Source organism: Cebus imitator, unplaced genomic scaffold (assembly GCF_001604975.1).
Source record: "Cebus imitator isolate Cc_AM_T3 unplaced genomic scaffold, Cebus_imitator-1.0 Scaffold310, whole genome shotgun sequence".
Classification (NCBI taxonomy): domain Eukaryota; kingdom Metazoa; phylum Chordata; class Mammalia; order Primates; family Cebidae; genus Cebus; species Cebus imitator.
The window spans coordinates 1429718-1436518 of record NW_016107625.1 but is presented as its reverse complement, the minus strand read 5'-3'; the positions used below and the strand labels follow the sequence as shown (position 1 = coordinate 1436518).

General features: G+C 49.2%; 1 protein-coding gene and 1 long non-coding RNA gene across 8 annotated transcripts in view; one reads left to right on the top strand and one right to left on the bottom strand.

Moving 5' to 3' along the window:
- LOC119467607 overlaps positions 1 to 2418 on the bottom strand; it is a 19879-nt gene extending 17461 nt beyond the window's left edge. The window contains exon 1 of the long non-coding RNA XR_005196150.1: positions 2137 to 2418. This is a non-coding gene — a long non-coding RNA (uncharacterized LOC119467607). The remainder of the gene's footprint in view (positions 1 to 2136) is intronic.
- The window catches only part of LPAR1 (lysophosphatidic acid receptor 1), a 179607-nt gene continuing 173514 nt past the window's right edge, over positions 709 to 6801 (top strand). Inside the window, exon 1 of one of the 7 annotated variants that reach the window (XM_017503383.2) lies at positions 709 to 1077. The gene's annotated coding sequence lies outside the window, so the exon portion shown is untranslated. Of the gene's footprint in view, positions 1078 to 1157; positions 1271 to 1432; positions 1756 to 1834; positions 2118 to 3275; positions 3792 to 6801 lie in introns of those variants that run through there. The other 6 variants (XM_017503385.2, XM_037729542.1, XM_037729546.1 and 3 more) reach the window with 6 other exon arrangements.

The following is a 6801-nucleotide window of genomic DNA, read 5'->3' as shown; positions in this document are numbered from 1 at the left end:
AAAAAAAAAAAAAAAATGACTGGACTGACTTTTTTTAAAAAAAGATTTGAACCATTGTTTTAAAAAGGAAACAGCTTTAGATAGTAAATTATTTACCGCCAGGGCTCAGCCCTGAGCATCCTGTGAAAAACCACACGAGCTTGGTCAAGGTCCTAAGTAGTCACCGGTGGGAGACGGTCATGGTCTCTTCACAGCATAACTCAATTGAGGCTTGAAAAGTTTCCGTCCAACTGCGGTTTTCAGGGACTTTTCTCTTCTGCAAAGTCCAAGGTGACCGGGTGGCCATCATCGACATAGCCCTGCCTCGCTGTGCTGCGTTTCTCTCAATCAGATCAGTCCTGCAAAGTCCCCAAGCCTTACTGCTGTCGTGCTGTCTTCTGTGCCATTTCAAGGCGAGGGCTCATGAAACGTTTACTCACACGCTGCAATTTTGATACGCCGTGACCTTAGCTGTGGAGCGAGAGGCCGATAATTCTGATCACTCCAGAAATCCTGGGAAGCCAGGGGCGGGAGATGGGTGTGCTGGGGTGGCGTGGCTAGGTAGACCCCATTGAGTGGGTGTTGTTATAAGACCTGGGCGAGTCGCTGTGGCTGCCACTCTCCTGAGAACGATCCCTAGGCCTTAGTCCGGCGCCGCGCCCGCCCACACCTCCAGGTGTGCGGTCCCCGCCCTTAATTACTCTCACTAAAATTGATAGTTTACACTTGCAAAGCTACACTGGGAAAGCGGAAGAGAAATGTCTAATCATGGATATGGAGAACTAGGGGAGCAGACACACTTGCTTCGGTTTGCAGATCCAGTGAAGTGAAAGATCAGAACTAGAAACGTATGCACCTTCCTAGCAGCAAAGCTGCCTCTGCGTTCTTCGCAGTCTCCGGTGCAGGGCAGCGCTGGGAGAAACTTGGCGCCTTCTGGAAAGTTTAGAAAGTGAACTACGAAAGAGAGGCCACATTTGGGTGTTTTGCCGGCCCCGCGATGTTTTCCAGAGCTTTTCGAGGGGGAAGAGGAGAGCGACAACGTGAAAATGCCCCGTGCCGGGGCATCCACTGGAATCCCACCAGCTGTCCGGCGCTGGGGTGAGCTCAGGAGTGGCGGGGGTGGGACCCGAGCTGCGAGTGTGTCGGCTCGGGGGCGGGGCGGGGGAGCCTGCTGAGATACTGAATGGGAGGCTAAGGCCTCCCCCCTCCCCGGCCCCGCCGCCGCCGGTTACGGAGCCAATGAATGAAGGAGGGGGCGCAGAGGTCAGGGGCTCTGGGGGCGCCACACCAGGTAAGGGGTCCAGCTCGGGAGCAGGGAGGGCGGACTCTGGGGGTTTGGGAGTTGCTGACTTGTGCTACGTGGAACAAGCAGAAAAGAAGGAAGGCGGAGGAGGAAAGGAGGCTGGCGTCGGCGCTGTTCCTCCGGCCCTCCCTCGGCGCCCACTTCTGCCGGCGCGCCAAAGCCGGGCAGTAAGGGCAGAGCGGCTGCTGACGCTCCCCGAGTGGAGACTCCGTCTCCAGCCCCCCTGTGGAGCGCGGCCGGGATCTGGGGCTGCCAGGGGCCGGGACTGCGGAGTCCTCCCCGCCGCTCGACCGAGCACGGGACCCCGGCGGGGTGGGCGCAGGGGGCGGCCCAGCTCTGCGCGACGGCCGAGGGGCGGGCGGAGGGCCGGGCTCGGCTGACGGCGGGGCGGGGGCCGCCAGGACTCGGCGCGCGGCCTGAAGCCAGCCCGGGGGCGGCGGGAGCGGGACGCGCGGCGGCGGCGGCGAGCGCAGGTAAAGGGGCAGGAGCGGCGCGTGGGGACGGCGCCCCCTGGGCGCGATGCCAGAGGCCGCGGCTACGGCTCGGCCGCCGCACTGCGCGCTGGGCTCACACTGTCCCGCCGCGGACGGGCTTTGTGGCTGAGGGCGGGCGCGCGTGCGAGTGCCGGTGAGAGTGTGGGTGCGCGCGCTGGGCCGCGGCACGGGTGGGTGGCCGTGCGTTCCTGCGAGCCGGCTTGCAGGAGGCGAGGCTGCCCTGGCCTCCCGCATCCAGCGGTGGACCGAGGCCCGGGAGGGAAGTTGCCGCAGCCGCCCGGGCCGCCGGCCCTCCCGTCCTGCGCCAGGTCAGTGCGCCTCGGGACCCGCCCAAGTGACACGTAGGTGGCCTCCAGTTACCTGGGTCGGGGTGGGTTCGCGGGAGGGCTTGCGAGGGGCCCTTGAAATTCTCCCCAAACATCGTCCTGCTGGACGTGCATTGCCAGCAGTCCCCGCGCCTCCGGGGCTCCCGCACCTCTCGCTTCCCACTGAAGACTCGATTGTCCCCCCAACTCCGGGCTGAGGACTTTTAATTCAGTTTCTGTCCGACCGCCTAACAAACGTGCTTAGCAAGTAACAGGAGGCTGTAAGGCATGGGAGGGACCTGGCTTTGAGTTAATGGTTTTGAAATCGACGGCTCTTTTGGCTTGCGTGGGACTCCTTTGTGGCGAATGGATTTAAAGTTTATTCTTGTTTTTCTTTGCTGCCATTTGGCCTTTGAAATGTTAAGAGTGAAGGCTTTCAGGACTTGTTGCTGCCTGCTGTCTGAGGCCTGAGATTGTGGCTCTCCGCTGTTCCTCCCCCTCCTTTTGATTTTTGTTGAAATCCATGGATTTTTCATAAATGTGGGTGCTGGCTTGTTTCACCATGGACGCGTCGTTTCCTGTGGGGTTAGATAGATATTCGTAAACATAAATACTGAAAACGTAAATAACTATCACAGCTAAATCCTCTATTCCTTTAGGCTCTAACAGTTTGTTTTTCACGTATTTGCATAAGTGTGTTTGCTCAGCTAAGCATAACTGGTAAGCCAGAGGTCTGTGATTCAGAGTCTGCAGTTCTGGTTAAAGGGAGACTGTGCACTTGGAAAATGCTAAGTTTTTGCAAGAAGTTATCCCCTTGCCAGATAGAAGAGTGAGTCCCAAGGAAAAAGAGTATATGTTAGAGGTGTGGTTGTTTGAACCAAACTAAATAGCATTAAAATACACAGGGAGGTAGAATGTCACCTAGTTGTTTCTGCCCTTGATTTCCAGATCCCAGTAGGAGCGAGTATAATTGCCTCAAATGCAAAATTATGAATAATAATCATCATTGTAAGTATACTAAGGCTGCATTTTTTCTTGATGCTAATTTGAGAATAAAAAAATCAAGTGGCAGGAGAAGGAGGTAGCTTGAGGCAGGAAGGCACGGGCGAGGAGCGAGGAGAGAAGGCTAGGTTGTCATCATCCCAGCCTGCAAGGCACACCGCGTCCCCTAGCGGCGCGACCTTAGCCAGTCGGGTCAGCCCAGCTGCTCCTGGTCTCTGCGTCCCCATCTGGAAAATGGATGGGGTTGGTGATCTTTGCTGTTTCTTCCGGCTTCGCAAATAACTAGAAGCCGGTGCAAGGTTATCTTATGTTAAAGCAGTAGGAAAAGGTAGGAGGGGTATGTAAAAGGTCCAGAGGGCCCGGAAGATGGAAGAAAACCAGCAACAGAGGATGCCTGGAGGAGAAAAAGCCTTGAGCTGGGAGTTCATTTCCTCTAGTTTTTTTTTTTTTTTTTTTTTTCCTTAAGGAAATCAATCATACTTTCCCTCTCAGATCAACCGCTTGTTACCCTTATTATTTTAAGCTTGTGAGTTTGTTTAGCTCATGCGCTAAGGTGAGGTCAAGGTGATCCTTGCAGTCTGACTTCTACCCGGCATCACTTGACCCATTTGCATCATTGTCTCTCAGGGGAACAGCTCCTGCCCAGGGCTGTGAGCACTCAGCATGGATTTCAGTCTCCCTGTGAGTGATGGGAAAGAAATAACAGAGGTAAGAATGTAAGTGGCAGCCCTTTCGAAATTTCTATTTTTATTCGAAGCTAATATTTTCCAAAAAGTAATTTGATTTTTTTTTTGTTTCAAATTATACTGTAGACTCTGCAAGGTTTTACTGAATCTATTCCATTAGTGACCTACTAGAACATTCAAAGAGTAAAAAATTCTCTCCTGCTCAGTCTTTTTGATACACAGTGACATTCAGTCTGAAGTAAGTGATATTTAGGGCCAAGACTCATTTCAAATGCTTGGTATGGAAAGTTGCAATCCGGGCAGAATACACTGTATCATTTTCACTGGGAAGGTCTAAGTATTCAGCAGATAACAGCACTTTTAGAATTTAGTTGAGGTCAAGATTTTAATGTCTATGCTTGATGTGTGTGGCCTGTCTTCCTTTTCTTTAATGTTTTGGTATCAATATGCCTACGCCCTTGAGGAACATTATTTATTTTAAAAGCCAAAGTGTGATGTAATAAAAACTTAAACATAAGCTCTTTGTTTAAAGTTGAACAGCCTTCTCTGGCCTTAAATCAGCATGATACGACTTTTTGGTTTCTTATTTTTACATATCATGTTACCCTGCTATTTAAATATCCCTGGCCTGGTGTGGTGGCTCATGCCTGTAATCCTAACACTTTGGGAGGCTGAGGCGGGAGGATCACTTGAAGCCAGGAGTTTGAGACCAGCCAGGGCAACACAGTGAGACTCTGTCTCTACAAATAATTAAATAAATAAATAAATAAAAGAATTATCTGAGTATGGTGGTATGTGCATGTAGTCCCAGGTACTCAGGAGGCTGAGGAGGTAGGATGGCTTCAGCCCAGGAGTTCAAGGCTGCAGTGAGCTGTGATTGTGCCACTGCACTGCAGCCTGGGTGACATAGAGAGACTCAGTCTCTTAAAAAAAATCTTAGGGAAAGCTAATGGGTGTGTTAGAAAGTTGAGAGAAAATGAGGCAATTTTATTTCAGCAAACAATTGTTGAATGTCTTCCACTGTGGCAGATGCAAGCATGGTGAAAAGGAAGCTCCAGAAAGAGCTGCAACCGGGGGGAATATGTATATGCGGTGTTGTGTAACTGGGCGGTAGCCGTACAGTCCGAGAGCTTTGGCGTGCCAGGGAATGGAGAATTACATTTGATTCAGGGAACTACCTTACAAATGTGGGTTGAAGAATACCATGTCTTTTAAAAGATGAATGGTGGAGGAATGAAGACAAAGTGAGAGTCTAGGGTGATGAAGGCTGGAAAGTTACAAAGCGACACATTGTGGGGGACCTCTCATGTTATTTTAAGGAGTTGTGCTACATGGGGATAGGGAAGGGAGGAGGAAGTATTACAGAACCTCAAGATGCAGAAAGACACTGAGTAACACATATTGGGGCCGAGTGAGGGGTGTGATGATGGGGGGAGGACTGGGCTTTTATTCTATTACAATCCATGTAACTTATGTATGGCTGCTACGTTTTAAGACACTATTGCCAGTTTACTCAAATTATAAAGGTTGTAGAATAAACTAAGAAGTGGTTTCTTCCTCCCTATTCCCCCCAAATTGATAGCATTTTGTACTTTTGAGAAATTTAAGTTAGTAAAAATTAATGATGGTATTGTGTTACAGCTGGACCTCATGGGGCCTTTTGAACATGTGGGGTTGAAATCGTTCTGCAGGCACAGAGCTGTCCAAGAAAACATTTTTTCCCCCTTGCTCTCTTTTTTGTTTAGGGGAGGGCTTGCTGGTTAATGCTAATTTAAACATGACTCTTCTGGCAACTGGCATTCTTGACCCTGTTTATGTTCTAAATGCTATTTAACCACAGTGGTTGGATATTTGCAGCACAAAAGAGAAAAATTATTATTACTTTGAAACTGGCATTAATGCTGCTGTAAATGATAGGGCAGGAGTGGTAGACGAGAGGAGACAGGAAAAGAGTTGCTCCCTGGGTACTGCAGTGAGAGATGACACAACCATAAGAGTTATTTAAGTTTAACGTCCAATAGAAGTAACTTGCTTTATATATACATATATGTGATACATGTGTATATATTTATATATAATATATATATTTTATATATATTTATTTTGTATATATATATTTGAGACAGAGTCTCACTCTGTCCTCACCCAGGCTGGAGTGCAGTGGCTCAATCTTGGCTCACCTCAGCCTCTGCCTTCTGGGTTCAAGCGATTCTCCTGCGTCGCCATGTTAATCAGGATGGTCTCGCTCTCCTGACCTCATGATTCACCCACCTCGGCCTCCTGAAGTGCTGGGATTACAGGCATGAGCCACCGAGCCTGGCCTGTATATATATATTTTAAATCCCTAGAGTTAAAGCATTTAATTATCTGTCACATAGGAAGAAGTTCTGTGGGATCCATTTGGGAGGGGTATTCAGGAGCTCTGCAGGCTCACACGCACTCTTCAGTACATCTGTGTCACAGGAGGGAATACATTGGTTTTCAGTTGCATACCAGAGGTGGAACTGACTTGGGTATCTTTACATTGCTCTTGAATCTGGAGATGCTAGAGTACCCAGGAGACAGGAAAAAGAAGTGGTCGGCCACTGTGGTTCACGCCTGTAATCCCAGCACTTTGGGAGGCCAAGGCGGGTGGATCACCTGAGGTCAGGAGTTTGAGACCAGCCTAGCCAACATGGTGAAACCGCTTCTCTACTAAAAATACAAAAAATTAGCCAGGTATGATGCTTGCCACCTGTAATCCCAGCTACTCAGGAGGCTGAGGCAGGAGAATTGCTTGAACCTGGGAGGCAGAGGTTGCAGTGAGCCAAAATCTTGCCATTGCACTCCAGCCTGGGCAACAGAGTGAGACTGCATCTCAAAAAAAAAAAAAAAAAAAAAAAAAAAAAAAAAAAAAAAAAAAAAAAAAAAAAAAAAAAAAAAAAAAAAAAAAAAAGAGAAGCTGGACTAATTTCTGTCAATTACCTTGTGAAGACAATTTGAATGAATGATCTTCCCAGCAATTTGTTTTATTTTCTGCAAGGGAAATTGAG